An 18,177-nucleotide genomic window follows, 5' to 3' on the forward strand; every position below is an offset into this window, starting at 1 on the left:
GCCTTTGTGGAATATGTAGATAGGTTCTAAATGGCTAAAAACTACTTGGTTATTTCTAAAATAACTGGATGAGTGAAAATTTGAGTATGGTTCTGGTGGGCTTTTGAGCTAATGGGTCTCAGCCTGCAGTGAAGAAATAAAGAACCTCAGGACCAATGACAGAGGTACTTTTGGTTCATTTGTATAACTCTCAATGACCGGTTATAGGGTTTCCCAAAAAATGTATACACACACTTTGAATAATTATAAAGGCAGTGTTTATTAAAATATTTCATTTTCATTTAACAGCTATTAGCTGTTAAAGTATATACACATTTCTTGGGATGCCCTATATATACGATTTTTTAAAAATTTTCAAAACATATACTTTTATTCATCTGCTTAGATCTAACCCCTTCATGGAGCTTCATCAAAATTCAAGTGTGTAAAATGCATTTCTAAAGCATAATACAAGCAAAGCTTTTCACATATACATTGGCAGAAAGTAAAAAATAAAAATAACAATTCACATTAGGGAGAGTTCAGATTTATTTTTAATGACAAGAATTACAGTTTATTATTTTGAAACAACTGATGAAGACATACGTATTTAAAATTTTCTAAGCAAGGTGTTTAACAATAAAAGAATTTTAAAGCTGGAAAGAGTCAATCACTTGGCTCACAGCTTACATAGAATTCCAATTTAAAGTGTACTCAATTATCTCCCTAGATTTTGCAAACAATGCTTTTTATATCACTAAAGGAGACAACAAGCTGAAACTTTTTTCAGAGCACACAATACATATATATATGTATACACACACACACATATATTACACAGTTCAGTGATAGTATTTACAACATTTTTTTTTTTCTTTTTTTAAAATATACCTTTATTGATTTCAGAGAGAGGAAAGGAGAGGGAGAGAGAGAGAGACAAAAACATCAATGATGAGAGAGTCATTGATCGAGCCCACAACCGGGCATGTGCCCTGACCGGGAATCGAACCCTGATCGCCTGGATCCCAGGTCAATGCTGAGCCACGCCCGGCCGGGCTTTACAACATTTTTCAAGAATTGTAACATTTATTTATGTATCATCTTTACCTAAACTATTGCAAAATGGAAATTATAACTTTATATATTTGTCTACTTGGGTTAGGACAATATGTCTCCTTCTCCTGGGTCTCATCTGAGCCCAATATTGCTAAGGTTATGTTTCATTCCTTGATAAAATAATAGCCATAAAAAATGAGTATCAATCTTATTTTCTTATGATTAAAAAATGTTCTTAACAACTAGTTTTTATGCCTCTAGAATACAGTTAACTCAGTAATGGTTTATTTATAATCTATACTTCATCTATTTCAAAAATAAGGTTTCAGCGACTTTGAATAAATGTCTCTAGAACAACAGTTTTTATTATGGAATGATTACCATGGATTTGGCATTGCTCTAAAAGCTTTTGATGTAGTAACTTATTTAATTCTCAGAACAGCTCTATGAAATAGGTGCTACTATAATCTCAACTTACATATGAGAAAGCTTTGGAACACAGAGGTTAACAGCTATTAATTTGTAGAAATAGCTTTTGGACCCTTGCAGCCTAATGTCGTAAACACAAGTTTATCATGTTCATACATAGGGCAGCTAGAGTAGTAAATAATGGAGATGATGGCAACCAGGAGCAAGAAGGGGCAGTTACTGTAGTGAAGCGCTATTAGCAATGTGCTTCATTCAACTATTAACAATACCGTTATGCCCAGGGCTGTGCTACACATGGAGAACTAAGAGCTATGAAAAATATTGTACTTACCCATCTACTTTCTATTCTATGGGGCAATTCTGACTGTTAAAAATAAAAGGTAAGATGGTATAGTCACAATTTTCAAATACCTATCATATCTGGCTAATTACAAAAATTCCTTTTTTCATTACATGCATCCTTTCAACACAAATTTATTGAATATCAACTATGAGCCAATCTGCTGAATGTTGGGAATACTAAGATATACAAGAAAAACTTAGTCCTTCAAGCCAGTTTTTTGCAAATAACCAGGAATGACTAAAAACAAGATCTACTATTCTGTTTTTAAGGCTATTTAATTGAGGATCAAAAATGTTAGAAACATTTCCCAGGATCACAGAATCTCTAAGTGGTAAGGCTAGAATCTAAATCAAGGTCACCTGTTTTTAAAAGTCCACATTCATTCAGTCACTATGTATTGCCAACTTACTCTGGTTCAGATCATGAATGCAGCAGTGAATAAAGTAAAAAAGAGACATGGCTCCTGTCGTCTTGAGACATATGGCTCCATCTGTTGCACCATGCTCTAAATACCATCTAGGTCCAGACAAAACATTGGAAACTACGATGAGGAATTTAATATAGGGAAATGGCTAAACATAGAAGACTGAAAAAGTGGGAGCTTTGAAAGAATCCAGAACCAACTGCTAGGTCAAAGTGGGATTGCTAGACATTGCTCATGGAACAACACTGCCCCTCCACCCCCAAACAGATCAAGTCCTATACCACTCCTTCAGCCTTGTAGTCTCCCTCTCTTCTACAGCCAGAATCTAGGAGGGAATCAGGTGGCAAAAAAGAAATGTGGTTTGCAGAGTCCCAGTTCTGAGTACCACAAAGCAAGGGTAGAGAGAGGTGGGTTTGGAGCTGAGAGACAACAGGTAAATGATAGACACATGCCATCACTCTGCAGCTGAGGGAATGTAATCAGAAATTTATGAAGATTTGGACCTAGGAAAGGTGACAGAAACTATTGGGTCCAACCCACTTTTTCAAATGAGATAACTGAGGCCCAAGGAGATTAAGTGCCTTGTACAAAATTACAGCGCTTATATGTATCAAAACCAAGACAGGAATTTGAAATTTTCTTAGTCTGCATTTTATTGAAATTTCTGCCATTCAATGCTCTCTAAGAACAATGTACACATTAATGGACAATGCTTTCAAAAAAAAAAAGAAAAAAAATGCTCCATAATAGATGCCAGAGATGAAGAACTTATATAATAGAAAACTCTTATATCTCCATAGATCAAAATAAAACAAATTGCTGCCTAATGACTTTATTTAATATGAGGATACATTTTGGGAACTTAGGGTACAAATGATAGCATGTTTTTTTAGTCTGTTTCTCTCAAATTTCATTCTTTTGACCAGGAGTACCACTCAGTTTGAGATTAAGCTCCTGTCAGGACTGATTAATGAATCTAATGTAATTGCAAATTATTTGAGGCTGTCTATTTGATAATTTAGTTCTACCCATTGATTCTCAGATATGAGATTACAGAGAGTGAGACTGCCTTGTACAAAGAATGTTACAGCAACACAGCCTATTTCTCCGGTGCTTAATCTCAAAGGGCTCTGTGCTGAACGCATCGCCACTCACGCCATGGTCAGGGCAAAAACTGTTGGAGCGACCGAGCTCAGCAATAATTCCTCCAGAGCGCAGGCAAGCCAAGCCGAGGGTCTCTGCCTTACCATCTGTTTGGGAAGCCTAGGATTGTACAAGCTTGAAGGTCTGTAAAAAGGTATGTTTTACAAAGATGTGTAAGCCTTCCGTGGGTTGTTTTCCTTGATAAGCTACTGACGCCTACACTTCAAACCCTTTTTAATCCAGTTTATGTAAATTGGGGGGAAAATCTCACCGTGTATTAAAATACAAGATGATTTGTCTTTGGTCAGGGCTTTTCAAGGATTTACTGATTAACACTGCACGTGCTTTTGTTCGGGCAGTTTTCTCAGTGAGCTCTGATGTCAAAGCCTTTTGTTTAATTTACTCAGTAAGAGCTGCTTTTCTTTTCAATTGTTTAAAATGAGAATGGCATTTAATTTTAGCACTTTACTGTCTTGGCATAAAACTGAACTTTGGCAACTGAGAAGATGTTTTATCTTCAAAAAGCAAAAGATTCCAGAAATTTAAGTGATTGCATCAGCTAATTTCATTGGGCGAATTGTACAGTTGCAGACCGATTAACTTTTTTTTGGAGAAGAGTTGTTCAAAAGCAACAATTAGTCCCAATTTGGGAATCTGTTCCGTTTCCCAAGGTGGACTGTTTCTATGAATAATGATCATTCATAAGAGATGTACTAAATAATCACATTAAGCTAGAAAAGAAATCATATAATTTTACCTTAATGGTAAGAATAGGTGTAAGATGCTAGTTATTTGTAGAGATTATGCAGCTTTAGTGGATCAGTTCAAATGTTGCATTTAGGTTTAATTTAATTACTTGATTTAACTTCTTTCTGTTTGAAAATCAAATTCCAATCCAATCCAATCTAATGGTAGGATCATTTGTATAACACACTAGATCTCTCACTGTATCATCTCTGGGATTTTAAAAAATAAAACAAAAGCCCTGGCCAATGTGGCTCTGCTGGTTGGAGTGTGGTTCTGTTCAAACAAAGGTCTCCAGTTGGATTCCCAGTCAGGGCAGGTACCCAGGTTGTGGGATTGTCCTGGGGTCATGGTGTGTGTGGGAAGCAACCTATTGATGTTTCTCCCTTTCTCTCTCCCCGTCCCTTCCTCTCTCTCTCTCTCTCTCTCTCTCATCAATTAAAAACCTACATTAAAACAAACAAAAAAACTCAAAATAAAACAAAACAAAAAACAGCAAAAAACTATGTCCCAGATTCACACACAAAAAAACACTTTCACCTTGACATTCAAATCTTTTCCCTTTGGATGTATTCTCTTGCTTCTAATTAAATCTTATATTTATCACAGAGAGATGAATTATTTTCAGCACCATCAGAAATCCCTGGGTTGTCAAGATTATTCCAAAGATAGAATAGAGCATTAGCTAGAATAGAGCACTTAGGTACTCAGAAATGTGGAGGCCAAGGAGAACTGTGGAAATGAGTAAGGAAAGACAGAGTATGGGAAATAAAGCAAAGCGATGTAGATAAATAACTATAGATGCTAGCGACAATTATACTCCAGGTAAGAATCAGGTGAAGCATCATAATTCTATAAATGACTTGTTAAATACTGAATAAATATTTAACCTATTAGTGACGCTAATTTAAAATAGTTTTGTAATTTGTGGGTATTTCTTATTTTAAACCTGTTAAAAGAGAAATCTTATCTATGTTAAATTTGATTAGATTTTATTTTTAAACTAAAATATTTTGTTTCTCTTTCAAGCTTCTGAATCAATTTAATGAATGAATATCCTGAGATTTCAAAATCTACTTTAAATCATTCCCACTGGCAAAACTTATAAAGATGCAACAAGGATTTCTTGTGAATGCAAGATATCATGAGAGAAAATGATTTGATGCTAAGGCTGATGAATGTAACTGGTGCCCATAATCTCTCAAAAACAGCTTCATTTTCCTCACTAATTGAATCTAAAAATACATTACTGAAAGTACAAAATATGGTTATATTGACAAACTTCTTTAGCTACTAAGTACATAGTTGTCACAGAAGAGTTCATTTGGGGCAAAAAATAGAGAGAACTCATGGACAAGGGAAATAGTGTGGTGATTATGGGGGGCCAAGGAAGGTTGGAGGTGGGGGAGGGTATTGGGGAAATAAATGGTGATGGAAAAAGTAACTATTAAAAATAAATAAAAATATTATTATAGTTGTCTGGAAATGAACATGGCAGAAAGCTTGATTTGGGAAATGATTTTAAAAATATATATTTTAAAAATAATCATTTTTTAATGCAGCCTGATTATGAAAATATACTGAAGCACAATCACCATAGATCTTTCTTTCAAACCCCGTAGTGAGAATGTATTCATTGAACACTTTTACCAATGGCTTAATAATCTGAGCAGGGATTCTGGAATACATCTATGTAATTTATTAGTCCTATAATCTCAGAAATGTTACTTAGCCTTTTTGATCATCTGTTTCCTTATCTATAAAATGGGAATAATGATAGCCACTGTTAAGGACTGATGTAGGGAATCAAGAAATTATAGTTATATATATGTGGCATTAAGTAAATGGTCATTTTGGTTGTTGCTATGTCCTTCCTATGTGGAATACAAACAATTCACCAAACACGTTGTCTTATTTCAAGGAGCAGGACAAGTGTGGGACTGAAGTGTAATTAGATTACTATAATACTATACTATTAGTACATTTTATTTTTTTAAAAAGTGATTTGATAATGAGTACTGTTTTTTGCAAAAAGACTTTTTTTTGCAGATTGAAGGATAACTTTTACTTGGGGGTTAGTTTTTTTTTTTTTTTTTTTTTTTTTTTTTTTTAGCAGATCAGAAGGATACATATATTTGAATAGCTACAACTCCAGCATGTTTGAAAATTGTGCATGTGGGCTGAATAGCAGTCTTACTTTGAGTATGTGTCATTTAGTCATCAAACATGGGAATAAAAAGCTTATTTATAAAGTTAATTTACATATAAAGAGCAGCAATGCCATTGTTTTGTGAACTCAGGTGTTGCTGCTTCTGAAAGCTTTGAAAAAGAGGGAGGAAACTGTAATAAAAATAAATTGCATAGGTAAGCTTGCCGTGAAGAAAATCTATTTTTTAAAGGCTCCTTGGAGATCACGAAGCTGCAATATGTTATAAGAGACACATTGCACCTTAATTCTTTTTTTTACTCTAGCAGCTAGTTTACAATGCCTCTTTGGGCTCATAAGGAACTACAAGTAGATTAGTGTGGGATCAATTATTTGTTTATGACCAACATGCAATCTACGTAAAGAAAAATCATTGCTATATAATGCTTGTTACCACTATGATAAACTTCATTATCCACTAAAGACTTAGCATCATGTTTTCTTTTTTTTTTTAAATAACAGTCTCCCTGGTGAAAGGTATAAAATCAATATTCCCATTGAAACATAAAGAGGCATAACATAAAAACTGAAAATAATAAAGTCACATGATTTTGGTTCCTGAGTTAAGAGGCAGATAAGTAGTTGTAGAGGTTTTAGGTGACAGCAAAGCAGAACATTGCTTCACTTTAAAGACAGTTCAAATTAAGAAATATTTCCAAAGTCAAGAAGTAAAAGATAAATAAAACTATTATTTGTTAGCTTAAATATAATTTTAATGATACAGTATGATATATTCTATTAGTTTGTCATATTATAAAAATACATACTGTACAGAATTGTCTACAGTTAAGATAATTGCATTCTTTCCATTCTTTCCCCCTGCTGCTATGCTATTTCCTAGAGAAAGCGACATTTATCATCTGTAGTCTTTCAGATATTGTGTGTGTGTGTGTGTGTGTGTGTGTGAGAACAGATTCACCCAGAAAGAAATAACAAATTATGGACATTTAAAGGGAGTATAGTTAATATTAACATGTTGGAGAGAAAAAAGAGCCTTGTTGCAAATAATATTATTCCTTTATTTATATTAAAGATAACTTGAGTTATTAAGAGACTAATTAGTAAACATCAAGAGAAAAAAATGCACAATATGCATGAAATTGGCAAATATTCTATTCTTATATCAAAGTTAACTTTCAAGTGTTTATTGAGAGCAAACACTGACCTAGTATTTTTCACACATAATAGCATAAATCTCAAAAGTCTATACAAACCAGGTATTATTAGTCCTAAATTACTGATGATGAAACTGAGGCTTGGAGGGCATGAACACTGTCTCAAGTTTGTATACACTGAGTGGGAGAACCATACTTTGAGTTTCAAATTGTCTAATTCCTAAGCCCATGATGTTTCCATTAAAATATATCACTCCCCTTATATATTTTTAAGTGTATTTACTGACTTTGAGAGAGGGAAGAAGAGAGAGAGAGAGAGAGAAGAAAGTCGGTTTGCTGTTCCACTTATTTATGCATTCATTGTATATCAGGGTGACACTAACCAACTAATATCAGGGTGACACTAACCAACTAAGCTCTGGCCAGGGCCTATCACTTTTCTTTTAATTTTAAGAGATGATTAGAAAAATGTTAAAAATTAACAAATGAGGTCAAGGGTAAAAACATGTAAGAAATATGCATTAAGTAATCTTCAGCTGAGAAGTATTAAGTACATGGAGTGCTAATGTTAAAATCACACCTTCACTTTCATCTTAAATATAGCAAAGTCATTTCTATCATAGGTAGATTTGTTATTTTTTCCCCCTTTCCCCAAAAGTCTACAGAGCAGTTTTACAGCTAAAATTACCTTAATGTACTAATATATATATATATAATATATACATGTATACACACACACACACACACATATATATATATCATACACACCAGAGATCTTGAAATAAATAAAACCAGTGCTATGAAGGTGCTAAAATTAGAAAAAATGTAAAATATAGTGATACACAGGAAATCAAAGTTTTGTGCACATTGTGAGAATTTTCAAGTTGAACCTTCGTGACGTTATCTCTCCTTCATGTAAATATCTAGAGAAGAAAAACCCACGCTCCCATCTCCACCACTAACCCCCCCCCCCAGGTGGATTGCTGCAGCCTAAGTAGATGACAGATTTCACCCTGGCTGGCGGGGCTCAGTTGGCTGGCATTGCCCTGTGCACCGAAACGCTGCCAGTTCGATCGCCAGGCAGGGCCCATGCCTTGGCTGTGGGCTCGATCCCCGAGAGGGGTGCGCAGGAAGCAGCCTCTCAATGTTTTGCTCTCATTTGTCTCTCTCTGCCCCTCCCTCTCCTTCTCGCTTCTTCTCTCTCTAAAAATCAATAAAAATCTTCTTTAAAAAAAGATCTTTATAATGATTTCTCAATACAGTGTACATAGATGACTTGAAAAAACAGAAAGACAGAATAACTTGTCTAATAGGTGAAACTTTCCCTGGAAACTTCCAAGAACTAATATGTGCTTTATGTGCTTTAAGAAAGACTTAACTGCATCATGATAAAAGTTTTCAGCTACAGAGTATCACAAATGACCAATAATTCACACTTTTACTGTAGCCTGCTGCTTGAAAAAAAAAATAAAGTTCCTCTTCAGTCCCTTGATAATTAGTTCCTGGTGTCAAAGCTTCAGTTGCAATTTGATAAAAAAAATCTTAAATGTCAAGAACCATGTGGTCTGATAAATATGGATGACATTTTAAAAGCAAAGTAGGTAGAGCCTACAAAAGAAGAAGAGGGTAAGTGTTTTGTGCTGCATTTATTAATAAAATGCCTTATATCTCATTCACATAATTATTTGCTCTTCTATATGAGTGACAGTTTCTGCTTATAAATAACAGTGTAACCCCTATGTCCCTTACCAGGTAGGTGTGTGACTTAAATACTAACAAGTTTACAAGTAATGCCTTAGCCATCAAAATAGACTATTCAAAGGAAAAATACAGCATGTATAAGAAATCCTGTTTATTGTTTGGAGTCAGATGCAGAGAGCTCCTCAAATTATGAATTATTTTCTAAATTTATTTTACTTATTAACGAAATCAGTGCATATTCCTTAATTATTGTACTATATAATTCTAACCTGACATTTGGGTAAGCAGCCACTTCATATAAAATCAAAGGCTTACTAACATTGGGAGGTATACTGCGAAATTGAGTGATAAACCGCAGGAGGAGCTCCTATATAAAACAGCTTGGGAAAAACCGCTAGTTGTGAATTTTTAAAATATCACAGAATTTAACAACTTATTCTCAAAGTCTATTCACCGAGCCTATTTTGCATTGCATTTTGATCTGTGTACTTGATGTTAGTTTCTTTCTATATTGATTTTGCTTCCTCTTGTCAGAAAAATCACCAGTAAAATCACCAGTTGTACAAACTAAAAAGAAACTATTCAGACATAAAACACAGTTTTTCAAGGATTTAGGTTAGCATAGTATATGAATACACAAATTTAATTAAAATAGACCTATACCTATGTGTTAATGGCTTGCCATGTCTTTATTCTGTTGGTTGAATTTCAGATATTTCTTTTGATAATACATGCCATTTGACAAAAAGTAAATACAAAGATAGATGCAAACTTGCTGACCTTTTCTTGTAGTAGGCCCCTAGTCATTAGGTGACTCTGTTGGCGATATAGAAACTTATTATACACCTGTTTCTGATTTTGTTTGCTAACAAAGTGCTTTATTGATTTCCTAAACAAACAAAGCACCTGAGATAGGTCTTGATCAATAAATTATATAATTGTCACATATAAATATAAAAAATAGTCTTATCATTTATTTCTTAGTGACATTTTAATAGCTTTAGTGAGTTTGACATAAAATAAACTGCAAATATTTAAAGTATACCATTTGGTAAGTTATGATATTTATATATACCCATGACACTATCACCACAATCAAGATAATAAACATAATCTAATCTTGAACTGGTAAATTTGTGTGTCCAATTGAGGGTGTTTCAGATGAGTTTAACATTTAAATTGGTGAATTTCAGGTAAAGCAGATTGCTCTCTATAATGTGGGTGGGCCTCATCCAATCAGTTGAAGGTCTTCATAAGAACAAAAAACTAGGCTCCCTAAGCAAGACAGAATTCAGCAGACTGCCTTCAGACTGCATCTGTATCATCAGCTTTTTGGGTCTTGATGGAATCTGTCAGCTTAAGTGCAAAATTTTGACTTATCAGATTCTAAAATCACATGAGCCAATTTCTTATAATCTCTCCATATATACACATACTCATCCTATTGGTTTGGTTTCTCTTGGGAACCCTGGTTAATATGGATTTGAGTAACAAGGGCACTGCTGGAACAAATATCTAAAAATATGAATGTGACTTTGGAAATGGGTAATGGGCAGAGGTTGAAAGAGAGTTTTAAGTACATGTTGAAAAAAGCCTAGATTGACTTAAAGAGATTCTTTCTTGGTCGGAATATGGATATTAGAGGTACTGCTGGTGACATCTTAGTGACAACTGGAGGATACCAATCTTTGTTTAAAAGTAGCAAAGTACTTGGCTGAATTGTGGTCTAGTATTTTGTGAAATGCAGGAGTTAAAAGTCATACCCATGATATACTTTTAACTTCTTGGATATTTAACTGAGGATATTTCTAAGTAAAGTGTTAAAGTGCAGCCTGATTACTCCCCTGCACATAGTAAAATGTGAGAGGGGAGAGATAAATGAGAGGAATTGATAAGTAAAAAGGAAGGAGAACTTGAATACTGAAAAATTTCCCAGGAAAAACTGTGTTCTGGAGAGAAAACCTAGGATGTGGCTGGAAAATCATTTCATACAGAGATCATGGGCGCTACTTAAGGATTTAATCACCCATCTCAGCAGAAACCAGAAATAGAGATGAAATATTTGCAAAGAACAGCTCTGACAAGGGGTTAATACCCAAAATAAGTAAAGAACTCATACAACTCAACACCAAATAAACAAACAATCCAATTAAAAATGGGCAGAGGGCCTGAACAGACACTTCTCCTGAGAAGACATAAAAATGGCCCACAGATATATGAAAAAAATGTTCAACTTCACTAGCTATTAGGGAACCGCAAGTCAAAACTACAATAAGATATCACCTCACACAGTGTTGGAGAGGCTGTGGAGAAAAGAAACTCTCATTGACTGCTGGTGGAAATGTAAACGGCCACTATGGGAAACACTCTGGGGATTCCTCAAAAATTAAGAATAGAGCTACCATATGACCCAACAACCCCTCTTCTGGTTACCTACCCGAATATTTATAAAATTTATTCACAAACATATATGCACCCCTATGTTCATTGCAACATTATTCATGGTGGCCAAGTGTCTTTCCCTAGATGACTGGATGTAGAAAATGTGGTTCATGTGTACAATGAAATACTACTCAGCCATAAGAAAAGATGAAGTACTGTCATTTGTGACAACATGGATGGACCTTGAGAATGTCATGCTAAGTGGAATATATCAGGAAACGCTAAGAACCATATGATTTTACTTGTATTTGGGATATAAAAGTGAAGCTCATAAACACAGATAACAATATGGTGGTTACCAGAGGAAAGGGGGCAGTTAGTAAATGTAAAGGGGGCCAAATATATGGTGATGGTAAAGATTTGACTTTGGGTGATGGGCACACAATGCAATATACAAATTATATATCATAGAAACATACACTTGAAACCTATATAATCTTATTAACCAATGTCACCCTAATAAATTTAATTAAAATAGAAGATTTAGTACTTTGAAGATGCCAATTCTCCCCAAAATGATCTCAATCATAATAAAAACTGAAGAGGTAATTTTTGGAGATTGACAAATTTAAAAAATTATGTAGAAATTCAAAAAACCTAGAATAGCAAGTAAGTTTGAAATTACTGGAGCACTAACCCTACCTTTTTATAAAGCTACAATAAATAAGACAATGTAATATTTGTGTAAAGACAAATAGATCAATGGAACAAAATGGAAATCCAGAAATAGTCCCTCACACATATATGGCCCACTGGTTGTCAACAATGATACAAAAGCAATTAAGTGGAGATAAGATTGTTTCAATAAATCATGTTGGAACAACTGATTATCCATATGCAAAAGAATAAACTTCAATCCACATCTTGTATCTAAAAAAATATTAACTCAAGGTGGAGCATAGAGTTAAATGTAAATCCTAAAATTATAAAAATTCTAGAAAAAACATAGGAAAAAAACTTTGTGGTCTTGAACTATGCAAGCACTGCCCCCGCCCCCCAAAAATTCAATTAAAATCATTATAGAGTCTATTATATTTCCTCTCAACATGAAGAAAACAATTCAGTGGAGTTGAATTTTTATTGTCTTAAATATATCTAAAACTAATGGTCCTAAAATTAATGTAGATAGATGTTCGACTTCTGTTTACCAGGAGTAATTTTGCTTAAACATCCCACAATGCCTTACAATGAATTATACAAAAATAAAACTAGGACCTATTTGCTTTACTGTTTACAATGACTTACAACTGTTATCTCATAGACCTCATAGCATTCTTCCTGGGAAAATGCTATTATTTTTAAAATATGAAGATATCAATGGACAGTTACAGAGTGATTTGTCTAAGGTCACATAGCTGGAAAAACAAAAGCTGTGGTTCAACCCGAATTTCACTGACTGTACTGATTCCAGAGCTAACACTCCATCACTAAATCACATGTTACATTTCCATTCCGATCTCCTGCTCTTCATATGTAAGAATCTAATAAAATGCTATTAGGACCTGTAGTTTTCCCATAGAAACTGATTTTTTGAAAAGGGTAGGTAGGCAACTTCAATGCTTGGTTTGAATTCACTCCTGCCTGCTTTGAAGAAAATGAAGTATACAAACCTTTCACCTCCAAACAAGCTCTATTGCTGAATAGTTTTGGCTATTTTCTCAGTTATCTTATCTGACATTGATATAGAATAAATTTAAAAGAAGTTGAAAATATAATTTTCTACTAGTTTTACTGAATGTATATGTTCCCTTTAAAGTTTACATTGTTAGATGTTAAGAAGTTACTTTTACATGAGAAAAGGATTCTATTACATTCCATTTCTCTCCAATATACACAAAGAATTTTATTATAACTCACAGCCTCTATATTGAATAGAAAAATCAAGGAAAGTAGAGTATTATAATCTAATCAATTATCCCTTATCTTGTACCTAGTACAATAGGTCAATAGGTAGTGCTGAGGGGAGGCCAAGCAATTATCTAAGAGAAGACTCCTTCCATGGAATACAGTTACAATAAAGGGGGGCAGGAAGAATAAGTATATAGAAAATAACAAGTTAAGAGAATAAGTCACAGAAATATAGTAAAACAAATTTCAAAATCATTGAGATGCTAGAGAGTTAATATATGAGAGCATGGTTTATAAATTCTTTGTGAGGAAATGGGATTTGATCCAGGTTATAAAACAAACAGTAAATTTTAGGGATGGCATATGCAAGTGAAGGCTCCAACACTGATTTTCAATATTAATAAATAGACCCATTTAAACTAGATGACCTGTCAGTTATAAGCCACATGTCAACCCACATAAAGATGATGAGAAGATTGCAGAAACAAAGGGAGAAATCATGATTATAATTTGTCAAAGAACAAATACAACCACCATATTCTCCTTGTTGTGGTTATTCAAACAGAAGCAATCCTTTAAAATCCATGTTGGGAAGGAGACAACAGGGCATTTCAGGCAAAGGGAAGTCAGCAAGGCGTTTCGTCAATTCTTTCTTTACAACTCTCTAGGCTCTCATCTGTCCTGTCTGGCTTATTGCAATAGCTATCTCCATGGCCTTCTAGCTGATAAGCTCTCCCGGCTTCCAATCCATTCTATTCACAGCAACTGTGTTAATCTCCCCCAAGCACCCATTTGTTGGTGCCAATCTTTTGATCAAATGACTTCAGGCAGTAATTTTAGGGAATCTTGCTATAGTTTGGGCAACATTAAAAGTTTTCCCTCAAATAAGTTTTTACAGTCAAATATAGATGGGAAATGTTTTAAAAAGCTTTACATGTTTTTGTGAAACTTCTTAATACTTTAATATGCTAACATAGAAAATGAACCTTCAAAGGGGAGTGAGAGATGATGCAGCAGGCATTGAGTTTGGAACACCCCACTTGGAAAAGTTGACATAAAATAAAGACAGATTGTGGTGGATATATCAAAATGTATACATATATCAAGTCATCACATTATACACCTTAAATACAGACTATTATAATTGTTATCTATATTCAATAAAGTGGGAAAAAGGGAATGCATGTGAAATCCACAAAAAAGTGGTTACGAGATATAAGGTCAATATAAAAAAATTATTTATTTTTATATACTAGTAACAAACAACCTAAATTTCAAAAACCAATAAATAATGCAATTAAAATATAACTAATAGCATTAAGCTATAAAATGCTGATGGATAAATTTGATAAAGTTTTGCAATTCTTTTATAAAAAAAACATAAGAAACATTGCTGAAATTTAAAATACTAAAAAAAATGCAGATATATATTATGATCCCAGAAAGAAAGGCTCACTATCACTGAGAGGTGGATTCTCCACCATTTGACCTATAATTCAACATGATCCCTGTCAAAATCTCAAGAGTTTTGTGTGTGTGTGTTTTTTAATATAAATTGACAAGATGATTCTAAAATCTATTTTGATAATGCAAATGTCCTGGAACAAAGAATTTTCAAAAAGAACTGTGTTGGAGGAGTTATACTACCAGATTTCAAGACTTACTATTAACCCTCAGTAACCTAGACAACATAGTGTTGATACAAAATAGGTGAATAAAACAACAAAACAGAATGGAGGGTTTAGGAGAAGATCCATCTACACATTATCAATTGATCTTTGACAAAGCTGCAAAGATGGTTTTCAATAAGGAAAGAATAATCTTTCCAAGAAATAGTGCTGGAGTAACTGATTATCTACATATAAAAAATGAACCTGGGTCCTTCCCTTATACCATTTTGCAATAATTTACTTGACATAGATCATAGGTCTAAGTATAAAGGTCAACACTATAACACTTCTGTTGGGAAACACTGGAGAGAAAAAAAATGTGGTTTTATGTGATTAAAAGGTTTCTTTGGGGAAAAAAATCACTAAAATGAGCCATAAACAATTGCTAAATGGGACTTTATCAAAACTACAAACTTCTAACTCTTCAATACCTATTGTTAAGGCAAGGAAGAGGCAAGCCACAGAGAAGGAGACAATATTGGCAAGCATATCACTGATGAAGAATTTGAATCCAAAACATACAAAGAACTCCTAAAACTCAACAAAAAGACATGCATCCAATTTTAAAAAACCAACAAAAGATTTGAATAGACACGTCACCAAAGAAGATTTACAAATGGCAAGTAAATACAAGAAAAAATGTTCAAAATCATGTCATTAGTGAAATGCAAACTCCTACTCAATGTGATACCATAAAACATGCAGTTGAATTGCTAATATTAAAAAGACTAGCCATAACAAGCGTATGTATGGATGCAAAGCAACTGGAACTCTCTTGGGCTGCTGGTGATAACGGTCTTACAATATTCAACATACAAGGACCATATGACACCACATTTCTGCTTCGAGGTGTTTATAGAAATTAAAGCCTATTTGCACACAAAGACTTACTTGTACACAAATATTCACGGGAAATTTATTTGTTTGGGATTCTTTACTAAGAGCTAGAAGCTTTTAACTAAAAACTAGAAACCACCCAAATGACAACAGCAAAATCAAATTGTGGCATAATCACACTATGGAATATTACTCAGTAATTTTTTTCAAAAAGAACCATTGATTTATATAAGACTTCAAAGCAAATATGCTAAGTGAAGAAAGCCACATTCTCTTCCCCCATACAAGTGTGTATAGAGCATAATCCATTTATGCAAAATTATAGAAAATGCAAATTAATGTATAATGACAGAAGGCAGATCTGTGGTGGAAGAGGTGGATTACAGAAGAGCTCTAGGGAACCTTAGGAGTTCACAGAAATGTCTGTTACTTTAACTGTGGTGATAGTTTCATGGGTTTATAGATATGTTGAAACATCACATTTCAGTATGTGCAGTTTATTGATATCAATTTTACCTCAATAAGCTTAAAAAAAAAGTGCATGGGGGGAAAATAAATTAAAGACAAACATTCTTAGCTTAAAATGTTTTGCTCTCTGCTATCTGACCAGTCTTTGAAGATTATAAAATGACATTGGATCATACTTGCTCATCTCTGAAACCTGAAGGTGGTCTGGCTAAATATTTCTCCCCTTTTGGAACTGTATTATGGTTTTATTCCCCTGGAATTTATGAGATTTTTTATCCTTCAAGTTCATTTATTTCATCAAGGTAAGCCTAGGTGTTAAATTGTCCTGGAAAGAGATCTGAACATGTACCGATCCAGGTGTCAATTTATTTCAGAAACTATTCTTTCATTATGTCTTTGAAAGTATTGTTTATACATTGTGGGCAAAAATAGGCTTACAGTCATGAGTATATCAAACAGAGTTTATCCTTGTTATTATTTATTAATTATTGTATTATTTTCCATACAAACAACTGTAAACCTATTTTTGCCCCACACTGTACTTACCTGTGGATTGGGTTTTCATTGTCTGGCCTTCTGTATCACCTATATTATCACCTGCATTGACCAAGACAATCTTAACATCTCCCTTAGCCTGACTAAACTTTAGACAGTCTTCTTCCTGACTCTGACCACCCTTCTCACCTGCCTCACAAAATCCAGATGTCCTAACCACAGAGGTCCCTCCCCTCCTTTTCCCTACATTGCTTACTTTAGAAAACATGTCATTATAAATTGCTTCTCTTTTTGTTTGAGATTTAAATCTTTTTAGAAGCTTTTTAAATATAAATTTTTATTTATTTTTATTTTTTTGTTTTTTGATTTCAGAGGAAGGAAGGGAGATGGAGACAGAGAAACATCAGTGATGACTCATTGATCGGCTGCCTCCTGCACGCCCCCTGTTGGGGATGGAGCCCACAACCCAGGCATGTGCCCTGACCGTGATTCAAACTGAGATCTCCTGGATCCTAGGCCAATGCTCAACTGATGAGCCACACCAGCTGGGCTTTTAGAAGCTTTTTGCTGGTTTAAAAGTTAGGACTATTTTTCTCCAGGACCTGGAGGTCATCCCTTTGTAATGTAATCACCAAGAGAGAAAGTACCCTATCTCTTAGTTTCTGTGGGAGGGTAGGAGGCTAATTTGCCTCACTCCAAGATGTAAACCTCTCTCATTTCGAAAATATGAAAAGAAGGCTTATGGTTCCTCAGACATTAGCACTTAAAAACTCTCCTGACTCCCTTTTTCAGCAGAGTTGAGTTCAGGCTTCATTCTGATCTTTCTTTCCTATATTAACAGCCTTGAATAAAGTCCTGTTTGTCTAATACAGTTTTTGCTTTGACAATATTCTTCATTTCTTTCCTCTTTTTCTCAATACTTATACTCATCAACTCTGTCTGGTATGCCATGGAATGAATTCTAATAATATAATTTTGCACTTTTTCAATAGTTTTTGAAATTATCTATTAATTCTGGTAGCTCCTTTTCCAAATGATCATTAATTTCATATTTTGCATCTTACCTTTGATGTATTTACCTAGAGTGTAATGCAATTTTTTTCTGAAATTCCCAAACCCATACTTATCTAGGCTTTGCACAGAACTTCATCTTCTTTCATTTTGATGGAGAATTTGTGCATTAATTTAATGCTGTATTTATTTTTAATTTTGCCTTTAAAATAAACAGTCTTACTGAGGCCAATATTTACCCCTAAATATTGTGCAGAGATTCTCTG

The sequence above is a fragment of the Miniopterus natalensis genome, chromosome 2, assembly GCF_054644295.1.
Source record: "Miniopterus natalensis isolate mMinNat1 chromosome 2, mMinNat1.hap1, whole genome shotgun sequence".
NCBI classification, from domain to species: domain Eukaryota; kingdom Metazoa; phylum Chordata; class Mammalia; order Chiroptera; family Miniopteridae; genus Miniopterus; species Miniopterus natalensis.